The following is a 15,336-nucleotide window of genomic DNA, read 5'->3' on the forward strand; positions in this document are numbered from 1 at the left end:
CTCAGCTTCCCCGTGCCCAACCAAAGCTCTCCCCCTTGCACATTTTTGATAACCTGCTCGTTCTGGAATACCTCGCAATTAAAGATAGTGTGCACTGGCAGTCAATAATTCATCACGGAGGAGAAAAAAGGATGAGATAATTAACATTCTCTGGCTGGCTTTGGCTAGGAAATAGCTTAGTAAGCACAAGGACATTTTTTGGGCCATTTCCATCACGAGGGTAGAATAAATAAAATGGATCCTTTCGTGCTCTGAACCTGAAGAACCCTCGTTGGGCTGGTTGGCCCCAGGGCTCGGCTGAGTTGGATTCAGACTCTGCATAGATGGCCCAGCAAGCTGCCAGCAGGTGCGGCCCAGGGGCTGGGGCAGGTGGGTGTGTTACGAGAGGTGGGCAGAGGGTGTTTCCAAGCTGTTGCTTCTTAAGCTTCTAGCCCACACCCCAAGTTTCAACTTTTCAGTGAACTGCTCTTTGACCTCTTTTTTCTCCTCTGCTCTCCTTTATCAGAGGGATGCAACCTGAGCCTTCCTTACTTTGTCTTTCTGTAAAATGGGAAAGATAATGCATAACAGAAAGGGTTATTGAGGATTGAACCATCATCTTTATCATCCTCCTCGTCATTATCATCACTAGACTTTATGAATCGCTTATGATGTGTCAGGGTTTACGCAGCACTAAATGTATTCTATTTGCATTATTGCATTTGATGCCCAGTGGGATAAATGGTCCCTCTTTGAACCTCAGACAAAATAAGATGGAAATAGAGATTTTAAAATTCTGTGTCACACAGTGGGAAATAAACTAATGAAACACATAACCCCAAGGGGGATGGGGCAGGCAGTTGGAGAGGATTTGGATATATTTCTGTACGACAGAGCCATAAATGGGTGCTGGGATATACCTAACCTTTATGGTTGACGTCAGGAGGAAATGGTTTCTCTGTCTCTTACCCAAGATCAAGGGTGGGTACAACATGACTGTGCCCTCTGGGTGCCCATCCCATGGGACCTCTGTTGGCAGCAGAGTATCAGCCTGTGTGGACCATGGGTCTGTCCCAGTATGGCAATTCCTATATTTTATGTTGTTATGATTCTTAAGATAAAAAAATTTTGTGCAGCTCTGGCTCTGGTTTCTATGCTGATCCACTGACCACTAGCCTGATCTCTTTGTTCTCTCTAAATTCTATTTTCTTGATCCAAGTAGTGAAATTTCAGTGGCAATTTACTACAGCAAGTCAGAAAGGAATTGTCCTAAAATGTCTGAACACTTTAACCAGTAGATTCAAAGTTCCTACTTTGTAGATTCATTCCTACTTACACACCTGTCTCTGCCTTCTTCCCATTATGCGAGGCAGAAAGATCCTCCTCCTCCAATCCAAGGCTGATCCCCACTGGCCCTCGGAATCCCACCACCAACACATGCCTCCTAAGAGACCTGATCTCATCCTAAACTCCCCCTCCATCCAGACTTTGATCATCCTCCAGCCTCCCAGCTGAGTCCTTCCCAGAAACAACTAACCTTATTCATGTCTCTCTCTCTCTCGTTAAAAAAAAAAGTCCTCCCTTAATCCCCCATCCTTTTCTGACTACTGTCTTATCTCTTTCCCCATCAAAGCCAATGATCTAAGAAAGTAGTCTTCCATGTGTTTCCAGCTCCTCACTTATTTCTCCCTGCAAACAGGCTGGTTCAGTCCTGCTCAGCCTCTGAAACTGCTCTCATCAAGACTATATACACTGTTGACCATCAAATCCAACAGGCACTTTCTGTCACCTTATGGATCGCTCTGTGGGGGTTGACAGAGATAGCTTCCTTCTTGAAACTCTACCCTTGGATTTTCCATCACTAGATTTCCTCCTATTTCTCCAGGTCCACCTTCTCATTTTCCTTCAAAGTTTTCTTCTGTATTGGGCCCTCTCCAGGCTGTTCTCTCCCACTCCACACTCCCTGGCTAGGACATCCAATGGGATCATCCAGCCCCCTCACCAGTGACTCTCCATCCAGTCCATGTCTGCGTCCTGGATGTTCTCTCCTGCACATCCCCACCTGGATATCCCCCAGCCTCTTGCATTAGTTTCCTATTTCCACAAACATAATAGTTTAAAACACCACAAGCTTATTATCCAAAATCAATCTCAGTGGGCTAAAATCAAGATGGCGGCAGGATGGCATCAGATGTCCCTTTTGGAGGCTTCATGAGAGAATCCATTTTCTTGTCCATTTCAGCTTTGAAAGCTGCCTGCATTCCTTGGCTCATGGCCCGTCACCACTCCAACTTCTTCTGTGGTTACATCTCCTACTCTGATTCTTCCTCCTTTTTTTGAGGACCCTTGTGATTGCTGCATTGGTCTACCCAGATAATCCAGAGTAATCTCCCCATCTCCAAATTCTTAAATAACTCACATCTGCAAAGTCTTTTTGCCACATAATGTAACATAATCATAGGTTCTGGAAGTTAGGATGTGGATATCTTTGGGTAGCCATTATTCTGGCCATCACACCCCTCAAACTCACCATGTCCAAACCTCTTGCATACCAAGATGCCTCTGTTTTGCTGATAAACCATCATCTGCCCCACAGGGCCAGCCAGAAATGTGGCATTGTCCTTGACTTTTTCTTTTCTCTCATCCTTACATCCGATTAATAAGTCAATCCTATCTCCCACCTAAATTCACTTCTCTCCACCCCTACTACTGGTACTTTGGTTTGAGCCACCATCACTTCTAATCTGGATTATTACCACTTTAGAGGTTCACTGGGAATTGGTAGTTGTTCCATGTGTTAAAGGCAAAGAGAACAAGAGGAGGATGGCAGAGATGAGGCTGGAAGGTAAGCGAAGAAAGATAGATCGCGAGGGGCCTAATAGTCGCATTAAGGAACATGGATCTTATCCTGGTAATAGTGGTGGTGGGGGTTGAGGGGAACTTTATGATTTTCAAGAAAATTAATATTTGTGTTTTCAAGAGAACACTCTGTGGACAGCAACTGGAGGCAAGAATGGCAGTGAAGAGCTTGTGGAAAGATGTCCATAGCATACTATATTCTTTCAAATGTGTATAATCCATAAACATGGGTAGTAAACATTTTAAAGAACATAAACCAAATGTTAGCAGCTGTTATTTCTAGATAATAGAATCACAAGAGGATGTTTTTCTTACTCTTAATTGCTCTGTAATGAACATGGATGATAGCAATAGCTATGTCTCATTTCCTCTGCACCCTAATATTGGTCAGCAATAAGTCCATCAGTCAGTCACATTAGTCCTTGCAAATGGATGCTAGGCTGAGTATATACATTATCTCTGAGTATGCATTATCTCTGTCCCTACTTTTACAGAAAACAGGCTCAGAGAGGTGGTATAGTTGATCCGACTTAAATCCTTTTAATGTGTTGCCTCTCTTGGGTAACAAACACCAGTAAAGCAACTAGAAGCCCTGGTTTCAAAGTCAGAGTCTGGTGTCTCATCCGTGTGGCCATTTAATAGCTGTGGAGCAGGAGTTTCTTAATTTCTGTGAGTCTTGGTTTCTCTTATCCGAAAATTGGGTGTCTTAATAGTACCTGCCTCCCAGGTTAATGTGAGTGAGGATCCAGTGAGATATTGCATGTGCAAAGCTTAGAACACTGCTTGGCAAATCGTGCTCAGTTAATGTTAGCAGCTGCTAGTATTATCACTATTATTACTATTACTATTATTATCCCACTGTAATAGCACTGTATTACATATAGTTCTTTAATTTGGAGAGGAATAAGGGCAAAGACTTTTTCCTAGGATATATTAAACCATGCTGGTTCTGAGTTCCACAGGAGTGGAGATACCGCCCTAATGATCTTGGTATTGTCAGCATCTAGCAGAGCAGATGCTAATTTGGACAAATGAGTATGTAGATGAATAGATGGATGGGCAGAGACAAATAGTCAGGTGGGAGGTAAATAAATGAGTGTATTACTGATGGGTGGATGTGGGGAGAGAGGACCTGAAGTGACTCAGTATGTCAACTGGCTGGATGGGAAAGCAGGTTGTTGATTGGAGGAGCAGAAAGGAAGATGAATGATGGTATGGGTGAGTGAATGGTTGGATGGATGGATGGGAGGAAGAGAGGGTCGTAAGTGACTTAGCTGTGAGTAAATGCTTGGATGGATGGGAAGGCTGGTGGTTACAAGGAGGAGCACACCGCTGGATGCACGATGTGGTGCGATGGGTGGATGGATGGATGGATGGATGGTTGGATGGATGGATGGTTGGATGGATGCATGGGTGGATGGCTGGTTGGATGGATGGATGGGTGGATGGATGGATGGTTGGATGGTTGGATGGATGGGTGGATGGATGGGTGGATGGATGGATGGGTGGATGGATGGATGGGTGGATGGATGGATGGATGGTTGGATGGATGGATGGATGGATGGGTGGGTGGATGGATGGATGGATGGGAAGAAGGGTCTTAAATGACTTAGGGTGTGAACGAATGCCTGGATGGATGGGCTGCTAGTTGGGCAGGTGAGTGGATGGACTGATAACGGACAGAGGCACGGATGGCTGCCTCCTGTTTTGTTTTGTTTTGTTTTGTTTTGTTTTCCCTCTTCACCGCAGCCCACCTTTCCCCAGTTCCAAGGCCCCAGAGTCACACAGACCGATCGCGCCAGGGGGCCACCCCCCCCCCCCAGGGGTGAGGGGTGAGCGACCCCGGAAAGCTCCCGGGCAGCCAGGCAACTCTGAAGGCCTGGGGAGTCTGGCGGCGGCGCTGGGACCAAGGGGCGCGGGGCCAGGGTCGCCACCCCTGCACCGGCCTAGCTCTCGGTGAGCCGCTGGGCTCTTCTGCATTGACGTCGCCGGCGGCAGGGCCCCAGGCTCTTGGGAGCCGCGGTGTGACGCTGCACATCCAACGCGGCTGCTAAAAAAAGGGCGGTGACTCACTGCCGGCCGCGGAAACTTCCAGGAGCGGAGGCTGCACAGGGCGGGGGTGGCGGCCAGTGGCGGCGGCGCCCGGGGCGCCGGGCAGCGGCCAGGTGTATCTCGAAAGCAAAACGGCCAGACCGTGAGCACGGGGTTGGAGGGAGGGGAGCCCAGGAGTTCCCCAGGGCCGCGCCAGCTCCCAAGGCTCCGCCCGACCGCCAGGCCTGGGTGCCACCGCTCAGAGTCAGAGCCAGCCCTAGTCAGGATGAAGAGCTCTGCGTGGCAGGTAGCAAAGTGGCGGGTGGCTCACACTGGGTGCTCTGCTCTATGTCCTAACTCGCTGTGGATCTTAACTCACTTAACTCTCAAAATCCCGCTTTGCAGATCTAAGGCTGGAGAGGGAAAGGGACTTGCTAGAGGTGATAACAGCTGGTATGACCAAGTGTCTCAATATATGAAATACAATTGTAATTTGACAATGTAGAACCCCTGCTCCGTGCCCAGGCCTGTGCTGGTGACACAGAGGGATGAGAATGGTCCCTGCTGGCAATGGAAAGGGCTCCAGAAGTGTTTACTGGGGAGACCTCAGTTCCATCCCCCTCCCCCCGCCCCCAAACATCTCTCAGTCCTACTCTGGGCAGAGCATAGTGGCAAGGGGGCAGAATGAAGGTTACAAAGGTGACTTGAGGCAGATTTAATGCATTCATCCACCAGGTAGTTATTAAGCACCTACTAAGTACTGGGTAAGCAAAGTAAACCTGACTGGTCTGTGTGCCTTCATGGAGCATGTGCTCTGTAGGGAAAATGGGGAAAGGAGGAGTGAGAAGTGCTCAAGGGACACAGTATGGAGAGGGAGCAGCCACCTAACCCAGGCAATCAAGGAAGGCTTCCTGATGGAAGCAGCCTGGGTACCAAGGCGGGAGGATAATTAGAAATTGGGCATATGGAGAGGGGGAGGGAAGAGCATTGCAATATAAGAACAGCTCATGCCTAAGCCGAGAAGTGTGAGATTATGGTAGGTTTGAAGGACTGAAGAACATTATGTCACCTGCAACAGTGAGGGCAAAGGAGGAATGAAGAACGGTGGGGAACAGGTGCGGAACAGGACATGAGAGCCAGCTCTGGAAGGGGAACAAGTTAAGGACTCGGGGCTTAGCCAGAGGGCAGACCAGCTAACAACTCAGCACACCACAAGGAACAGAGTGAAATCAGTTCTGTTTGTACCAGAGGACAGGACGGACGCCATGTGGGTGAGAAAGGAACACCAAGGAAGGCTTCATGGTGGAGGAGGTGGTTAACGTGGGCCTGTTGATAGATTTTCTGTTCAAAGGAAAAGGAAAGAGAGAGAAAGAGGAACAGTCTGGGAAGTGCCATGCATAGCACAGAACCTCATCCAGGCTCTCTTATAGACCCTCTTGAAAGGTTAGGGAGATGCCCATGAGACTAAGGCTAATGCAGCATCATTTCTAGGGCCTGGGGTGGGATGAAGTGGCCCTCTTTGAGCCCCACGGGAACAGAAGACACAGCCCTGGTCCTTAACAGGCTGCCATTCATTGGTGTCAGCAACCAGAAAACAGAATTGTTTAATTCTTCAACGATATGCACGAAGCAACTGTATGTCAGGTTCTGTGATGGGCACTAGAAATCCACTGGAGAACAAAAGCAGACATGTTGCTCACTCTCATGAAGACTAATTCTGGGAGGGAAAAATACTAATTTTTTTTAAAAACCCAAAGAAATAAATAAAAAAGACCCAGGCATAGGTACGTGGCACTATGAGAAGGCAGCAGAGAATTGCTCTACTCTGGACAGCCTGGGCAGGAATCATTAACAATGTGACAAGTGAGCCTGGCTGTGAAAGATGAGAAGTAGATAACAAGGTAGAGATGGGAGGGAAGATTGATCCAGGTAGAGGGACCAGTGCATGCAAACCCTGCTCTGGGGGAAAGTCAGGTGACTGACATGGAGAATGAGGGGAAGCTTGGTTCAAAATAAAGCTGATCAGCATTTGTTTAGACCACCATACCAACTGGGGATTGTATCCTAGAAACAACGGAAGGTGTTGAAGTATCTAGAATGGGCAAAATTGGGAGCAGAACACTCCAGGTGCTCTGGGTACACAGAGAACCAGGGAAGAAACAGACTCTTCATCTACTGACATTGCTCTTTACTCACCTCACCTCATTTAACTGTGACCATAACTCTGCAAGGTTCTCATCTCCATTATCGTAAGGAGACACCTGAGGCTCAGAGAAGGTAAGTGGTTTGCCCATGTCCACAGCTTGTTCAGTGGACCAAATGAAAGTCTCTATAATCCCATATTCTTTCTAATGTGGATGAGATTAGAAGGTAGGGCCGGAAGTTAGTGCAGAGTAGGATTTGGATAGCCAGAAAGGAGGTAAAGAGACTTTTACCAGGGGGCAAGAAGTCACGAGCAATGTACACATGAGACTAAAAATGGCCTAAGAAGTAACGTAGGAACTGCTCTACACAGAATATAATGCAGAAAATGCAAGGGGGCAGGGAGAGATCGGAAGGAAATATACAAAAAGATTGCTCTCTCTGAGGATTATGGGTAATTTTTATTTTTAAATTTTTGCTTAACTATGTTTTCTAAATTTTCCATAAGGAGTAGCTGTGTTTGTGTGTGTGTGTGTGTGTGTGTGTGTGTGTGTGTGTGTATATAAATAGAGAGAGTAGCAGTTATATTTTAGGGGGATCAGGTAAGCTTTTTTCAGTTCTTGCAGGCAATATTTACATCATATTAATTTTTCATCCCCTTTGGAACTGTGAATTCACCTGCAGTTGCCTTCACAAGCCATAGTACCCACACCCTCACCCTACCTGTAGTCAGAGCCAACAAATTCCTTGGCAAGTTTTAATTAAGCTCTTTCAGTGTGTCCACCCCACATAGGCTTGATGGGGGAATAGATGCAAGAGCAGTATAAACCAGGGCCCCTTGCCAGAGCAAATATTTTGATACTGAATGATTTGGCTGCATCTAAGCAGGCGAGACCTGAGAACACTCACTCGCAAGGCTGCCTCTGCTAACCAAATGGCACAGCATACTATGATGTTATAATATTAGGTTCTTAATCATGGAAACACTGGCGTCTGTTTCAGCGGAAGCTTCCTCCCAGATGGTGCATCCTACTGTTTTTGTCGTCTGGAACAGTGTGAGGTTTCTTAAATGGCTGTACGCTTCCAAATCATCTTCCACACAATGGCAGCCTGTTAATTAAGTGGTCCCTTTGTGGTTGCATTTGATAAATATGAGATGAGAAGGGTTTATCGAGCTGTGAAGAAAAAAGCAAGGCACAGCAACAGGAAGAAGCTCCGGCGGGTGGAAAGGCCTTTGTGTGGGCGTCGTCCAGGGAGCTTCAAGGGAATTGGGGACAGCTTTGCAGGCACAGAAAGGAGAAGGCTGGGATTCACTCAGACCACACGCTGCGACGTCTGCCTAGTGGATGGCCAGCCAGATGCACATGGTGTGTGAGGCACTTTGTGGCAGAGGCGGGCAGGGAGGTGGAAGCCTTCCAGTTCTTTCTGAGTTGACTGATGTGAGGTTGTCAGTCACACTGCCAGGCGCTGTTTTGACTTCACTCATCAAGATTTGCACTGTGCAGCTCCAAAAAAGGTATCTGCTTTGAAAGTAGTGTTCTGCATTCTTGGAGCAGATGACTGGTGACAACATCCAATTAAATATAAACGCTTGGCCGGGGAACTTGACTTGGAGGGTTGGTGAAGTTTCAGGTCTAACTTGTTAAACTTGGCCTTCCTCAAATACTGGACAACTTTCTCCAAAAACAGCACTTCAGGGAATCAAACCTAATTATAAGTGGCATCTTCAATTGGACATAGATCTCCATCAGCCACCTTCCTGCCTCGGGAAAGGCGTACATCAACCCCAGGCTAGAGAAAAGGATCTGTGATACCTGATGACTTCTTTGTCTTTCCCACTGGTTCAATCCTATTTCAGCCATTCATGCGATGAATATCTATGAGGCATTTACAGGGAGGAAGGCACATATCTGCGGAGGTGACGGAGGTGACGACTGGGCTGATGTGATTCTGTGAACCACTTGAGGGCAGAGGCTTTGGCTTTATCTTCATACTTCCGACACCTAGCAGAGTGCCTGCTGCCTGGTAGGTGCTCAGTAAAGGTTTGCTGAATGACTGCGTGAATGGATACTATTTGCCACACTCTCCTGTACTTAATACTGTTCTAGATCTTTTTTAATTCCCTCCTCCTGCTGTCAGTCAAGCTTATTTTTCTGACTCTGGTGGCTGTTGAGAACAGCTGTGTCTCAACTTTTGCTCTGTAGTGCTTCATGTACTCGGAAATTGTTAATAACTCACCTCTCAGCCTTCACTCCTCCAGCTCCCTCTGCTCTTTCTGTGGCATCAGTGTCTGCTCCTGGTCACCTATAATAAGAAAAGTAATTTGTTTTGGCGTCTAATAGTCCTTTACAGCTTGCAAAGCTTTTCACTTGTTAAAGTATGGTCTCAAGGGCTGTGGAAGAGCCACTAATAAGCCTCAACATCACACAGTCTGTACCCCCCCCAAATACCACCCCTCACCCCACTCCTCCTCCCACCTTAAAGCCCAGCATCAGCAGCTTTACCTTGCATTCCACCATCAAAATAGGATTTGGACAGCACCTCCCTAAAACAGGGATCACATTGACGTTCACATTTGTTTACACTATAGTGTCAATTATACCACATCCTGGGCTGAAGGTGGGTTTACAGTCCAGAGGAAAACTGGAAAACCACAAGAAAGCCCAGAAACTTTGCCCCCGGGCCAGACCTGCACAGCAACACATCTCTAACCATAGCTGAGAGGTTCAGCAGTTACTGACATATTATTATTGTTATTGTTACTTACTATGATTACAAAGACTGCTAGTATTACCATTAGCATGTTTCTAGCATCTAAACACTAGGCCAGCAGATTTCAGCTTCCTTCTTGAAACGTAAGCTAGGCTCTTGATTATTATTTCACAGCTATTCATGAACTAGGCTGATCCTTTTATTTTAATTTATTTTAAGTATCAACAGATATTCTCTTAAAATATTCCCAGGCTGTATCAAAGGTAGAGGGTTTTTTAATTTTATTTATTTATTTATTTGCTTACTTATTTATTTATTTTTGAGAGAGAGAGAGAGAGAGAGAGAGTGAGCAGGAGAGGAGCAGAGAGAGGTGGACAGAGGATCCAAAGAGGACTCTGTGCGGACAGCACAGAGCCCCATGCGGGGCTCAAACCCACGAACCGTGAGATCATGACCTGAGCCAAAGGCAGATACTTAACCGACTGAGCTAGCCAGGCTCCCCAAAGGCAAAGGTTTTGATGGCTGGTAAATTTGGTGGCTGCCCAATGGAGACACTTTTGCTTCCTGTCTTTTAACCATTTTCTTCTCCTTCCCAGGCATGGGAGAGCCTCGGTTTGGCAACTGACTTCCAGGGGACATTGTGAAAGCTGATTGACTCTTGGTCACGTGTTGCAGTGATGAGCCGGTAGCATCCTTGACTCTGAGTACCTCCCTCCCCATACTGGGAGGTTACCCCACTTGTTCTTCACCATCATGGCCACCACTGGACCCTAGTGTCTCATTTCACACTACAGGCTCCCCCCGTAAAATAAAATTGATAAGAGGCTTTCTCACTGGTCAGATGCTCCTGCCTCCCATCCATTACTCAGTCTACTCGCCTGGCTTCTGATCTCCTACCTTCTGAATTTTGTGTACTTCTTGCCTCCTTGCCTGTGGTCTGTTGGCATCTCTCCAGGTGCTTCTGTGGTACATGCTGCCCTTTTGCCCGATTACCCCTTGCTTCCTTCCTGGTCTCCACAAGCCATGATGATCATGGCCCCCACAGAACAAATAGCAAAAATACAAAGCCATCACTTCCCTGACATCCCTTGAGAAGACAGAGCGGAGAAGTCTGGCTCTAGATTGCTGGATAAGAAATGGGTCACAACCTGCCCTCTAATAAGGCCTTGCTCATCCTAGTTATTCCAGTTCATGCCTAAGCACTTCCTACTCTCTGACACTTGTTTTTGTTCTGACTGGCTTTGCTGGTAAGATGGAAGACATTGAATGGCAAATAGCAAACCCGTAAGAGAACTGGAGTGCTCAGCTTCACCCCTCAGACTCGCTCCCAAGAAGGCATCGTCTCCTCCAGAAGCATGAAAGAGAATGTTACTGCTTTTGTTTCAGTAGACTTGACTTTTTAGAGCAGTTTTAAGGTCACAGCAAAATTGAGCAAAGTGCAAAAGGTTCCCATAGACCCCACACATGCACAATCATCCTTACCATCAACATCTCCCACCAGAGCAGTACGTTTGTTATCGCCCATGAACCTACATGGACACATCATTATCACCAAAGTCTATAGTTTACCTTCTCGGTACTGTACATTCTATGGGGTTTGACACATACACTGATATGCATCCACCATTGCACTACTGTGCAGAATAGTTTCAGTGCCCAAAAATTTTTTGTGCTCTGCCTGTTTATCCCTCCCGCCCCCCAACCCCTAGAACACACCAACCTTTTCGTGGTCTCCATAGTTTTGCCTTTTTCAAAATCTCATATAACTGGAATCATACAGTATGTAGCCTTTTCAGATTGGCTTCTCTCACTTAGTAATATACGTTTAAGGCTCTCTGTGTCTTTCCATGATTGGTAGCTCACTTCTTTCTAGCACTGAATATTGTTCTGTCATCTGGATATAACACAGTTTATAGATTCATTCACCTACTGAAAGACATCTCAGTTGTTGCCAAGTTTGGCAATTATAAATAAAGTTGCTATAAATATCCATGGGGAATATTGTTTTTAATTATATATATATATATATATATATATATATATATATATATATTTTTTATCAAGGATGACTTCTTGATGAACAGGGAGATATCACGTTACAACAAATATATGTGGCTCAGTATGTAGAATACATAGCCAACCCAAGACTTCCCAAACAGCTGTCATCAAATTCTCTCTAGAAAGTCACTTAAAGAGCTTTTAAAAGACATAGATTTTTGAACCCCACTCCCAAAGACCAGTCCAGTAGGCCAGGAAAATCACCAGGTTTAAGGAACCCAGGCTTTAACCTCCAAAAGGAAGGAAGCAATGGAAAGTTAAAGTCTTGTTTGTACCGGGAAGATCATGCACAATGAGGAGGTTGGAGTCTAACATCCAAAACTCATTTGATGGAGACATTTTGTTCTTCTCTAAGCCTCTTGGGGAAATGACTTGGTGACTAAAAGAATTGTTGATATGTGCTATACTCTCCCATTAAAAGGAGCTAAAAAAGCCCTGGGCACCAAGATGTGAACTATTTCCTTCAGGGTAGAATAGAGCCACTAAAAATAGCCTTGGAAAATAAGGAGTTGTAGAGGTTCAACAAGGAAAACAAATCAGAAATAAATTTGGCACCAAGAAAGAAAGGAGGAGAAAGAGACAAACTCTCACAGACAGTAGGGAGAAAGCGGCTATTAGCTTGGGTACATAAAAGCAGGTACATTTTTCCCACCCACAGAGCTGCTGGCTGGCATTCCTGCAGTGTAAATCAGTCCCTCCGGAGCAAAGGAAGATGAGTCAGAGAGTCAGCCAGGATAGGCTAGGTTATGCCAGGGTAACAAACAACCCCCCAAATCTCAGAGGCTTAACCACACAAAGGTTGTTTCTCACTTGCATTATCTGTCCAGTGTGTGTTTAGTGGGGGCTCTGCTCCTTGAAATCGCTGAGGGCTCCAGGCTGACAGACGCTTCATCACCAGTTATGGTTCCAGGACCACTATGCTAGGGATCAGGGGTGCTGCTCTGTCTGGCACTGAGAAGTAAATGGATCGGCCGGAGATGATGCAAGCACTTTCACTCACTCCCCACTGGCCAAAGCAAGGCATATGACCTGCCTGTGTTCCAGTGAAAAAAGGCAGTGAAATTATACTCTGTGTCTAGGAGGTGGAGAATGAGAACAGGTGTAACAGCTCTGCTGGCTGCTATATCCGATAGAGGAGCTGAGGGTGAGAGATGGTGGAGGAAAAAGGCTCCTTTGCAACCACCAGTTTGCGGTTGGGATTCATCTCTCTCCTTACCATTCAACAGGAGCAGGCCCAACCAATGCCCCTGAGGGTATCTCAGGTTTTGTTTCCTGCCTGCAAGGAAAAAGACAGCTTGGTGATGAACTGAACCCTGGAGTCATGCCAACCCCCCCCCCTCCCCCCCATGTCTGGAACCTACCAGTCGTGTGACCTTAGGCAAGTTATTTAATCTCTCCGGCCCTCACTTTTCTTAGCTGTCTAAGATGGATGACAACAGTGCCTACCTCACAGAGTTGTTGTGGGGCTTAAATGAGATTAGTCAAGAAAAGAGCTCCAGGCCACAGCTACTCAAACTGGGCTGTGCCAGTAAACCACTCAAGGAGCTTGTTAACATGCATTTCTGATTCAGAGGTCTGGGGTGAGACCTGAGATCCTACCCTTCTTTTCTTTCTTTTCTTTCTTCCTAAAGAGGAAAAAAGAGAGAGGCGCCTGGGTGGCTCAGTCAGCTGAGTGTCCGGCTTCGGCTCAGGTCATGATCTTACGGTTTGTGAGTTCGAGCCCCGTGTCAGGCTCTGTGCTGACAGCTCAGAGCCTGGAGCCTGATTCGGATTCTGTGTCTCCCTCTCTCTGCCCCTCCGCTACTCGTGCCATGTCTCTCTCTGTCTCTCAAAAATAAATAAATAAATAAATAAATAAATAAATAAATAAAGTTTTAAAAATAGGAATGTGCCACTCTAACTGTGCCCAGCCTCCACACGAAGCTTCTCATCACACGGGAAGATCTGAAGCAGCATAAGTGGGCAATTTCTTGAAAAAAAAAAAAAAAAGGTGGGGGGGAGGGGCAGAGAAAGAGGAAGAGAGATAATCTTAGGTAGTCTCTGTGAGCAGCACAGAGCCCAACCTCACGACCCTGAGATCATGACCTAAGCCAAAATCAAGAGTGGGATGCTCAACCGACTGAGCCACCAAGGAACCCCTGAAATCCTGTATTTCTTATAAGCTCCCAGGTGATGCTGACGTTGCTGGTTCATGGGCCAATATTAAGTAGAGCACACAGTGCCCATCTGTGGCAGACTATACGTATTCTTAAAACTGAATTGAGAGATTCCGAAGGTTCTCCTGCCCTTGCCCTCAATGAATAAAAACTACAGCTGCTGGTTAATGCAAATATTGTGTCTGATGCTTCGAGGGACAAATGTACTATGGAAGTCTTGTGGCTGATAGAGCAGGAGCTAGAATCAGGAGGCCTGGGTTTGTATCCAAGCTCTGCCACTCAGCAGCTCTGTAGTTTGGACAACTCATGGAAACTATCTGAACTTCTATACCTACATCTGTAAATGAGCATAATAATACAGACCCACCATCCCTCACCTGCAATTCTACAATCCAAAGAGCTCTGAAAAACACAAGTTTCTTCACCAAGTTTGGCATACATTGATATGGCAGCAAAAACTGATCTATATTGACATGAGGCTATTTATAGCCTTTATGTTATCCCTCTTTTATGGTTGTTTCTCCATTTCATCACAGAAATATGAATGTGTTTGGTAACAAGATGCTGCCACAGACCCTGCTGAGGATGTTAGATAACATAGAGCAGGTGAACCATGTTACCTTTCTAACAACTAAAATATTCTGAATTCTGAAACACACCTGGCTTCAAGGGTTTTAGAGGAGAAGCTATGGACCTGAAGTCCCTCTTTCTCCAGTAGTTGAAGGGAATAAGGAAAACAATGCATGTGAAACACCTAACACCATACCTAACACACAGTCATTGTCAGTGCTCAACAAAGAGGAGTTACTACTGAAATTATTGCTCCCAGTTCTTTCTGTGAACAGAGGGGAAGGGAATGTGGGAGGCAGTGCCTGTGCACCCCCTAGAGATAGACAGCACAATACTAAGTTTGTCCTTATGTTGTCAGCCCCTTGATCTGTCTTCTGCTTTCTCCTAAAAAAGAAAAAAAAAGTGCCTGGAATTGAATATATACAGTGAGAGTGTAGACAGGGAGGGTGAACAAAAGCAAGACTCAGGCCAGTGGAAAGGGTTCTCCCCTGTGCCTACAAAAGCTGCCCAGCAGGAACTCAGAGAGCAGCCAGGGACATCTGCTTTCCTTGAGGCCTCTTTGAATATACTGTTGAAGAGTCTCACTTGAGCGAAGCACTCAGAGGAAGGGAGGAAATGGGATCTCCAGTCCTTACCCTTGGGGGAACTCCAGGATTCCCAGGGCTTGGCTTTCTTATGTAAAAATTGGATGGTCTTGCAGTCCTTGCTCTGACTGCCTGATTGTAGGGGACACATTAAAAACATCACAAATGTGAATGCACTTTGAAAGGGAAAATCTGTGTTTCAGGTAGACTATAATTATTCATTTGACTACACGCAGGAGATCGGT

The 15,336-nt window shown here is 46.1% G+C and overlaps 1 long non-coding RNA gene across 1 annotated transcript; it reads right to left on the reverse strand.

Moving 5' to 3' along the window:
* Positions 1-7,754: 7,754 nt before the first annotated feature.
* LOC131507313 (uncharacterized) lies at positions 7,755-12,971 on the reverse strand. The gene is made up of 3 exons (XR_009259441.1): positions 12,592-12,971; positions 11,006-11,617; positions 7,755-9,315 (listed from the first exon to the last, which is right to left on the reverse strand). It is a non-coding gene; the product is annotated as an uncharacterized LOC131507313 (long non-coding RNA).
* Between the last annotated feature and the right edge of the window lie 2,365 nt (positions 12,972-15,336).

This window comes from Neofelis nebulosa, chromosome 1 (assembly GCF_028018385.1).
Source record: "Neofelis nebulosa isolate mNeoNeb1 chromosome 1, mNeoNeb1.pri, whole genome shotgun sequence".
Classification (NCBI taxonomy): Eukaryota; Metazoa; Chordata; class Mammalia; order Carnivora; family Felidae; genus Neofelis; species Neofelis nebulosa.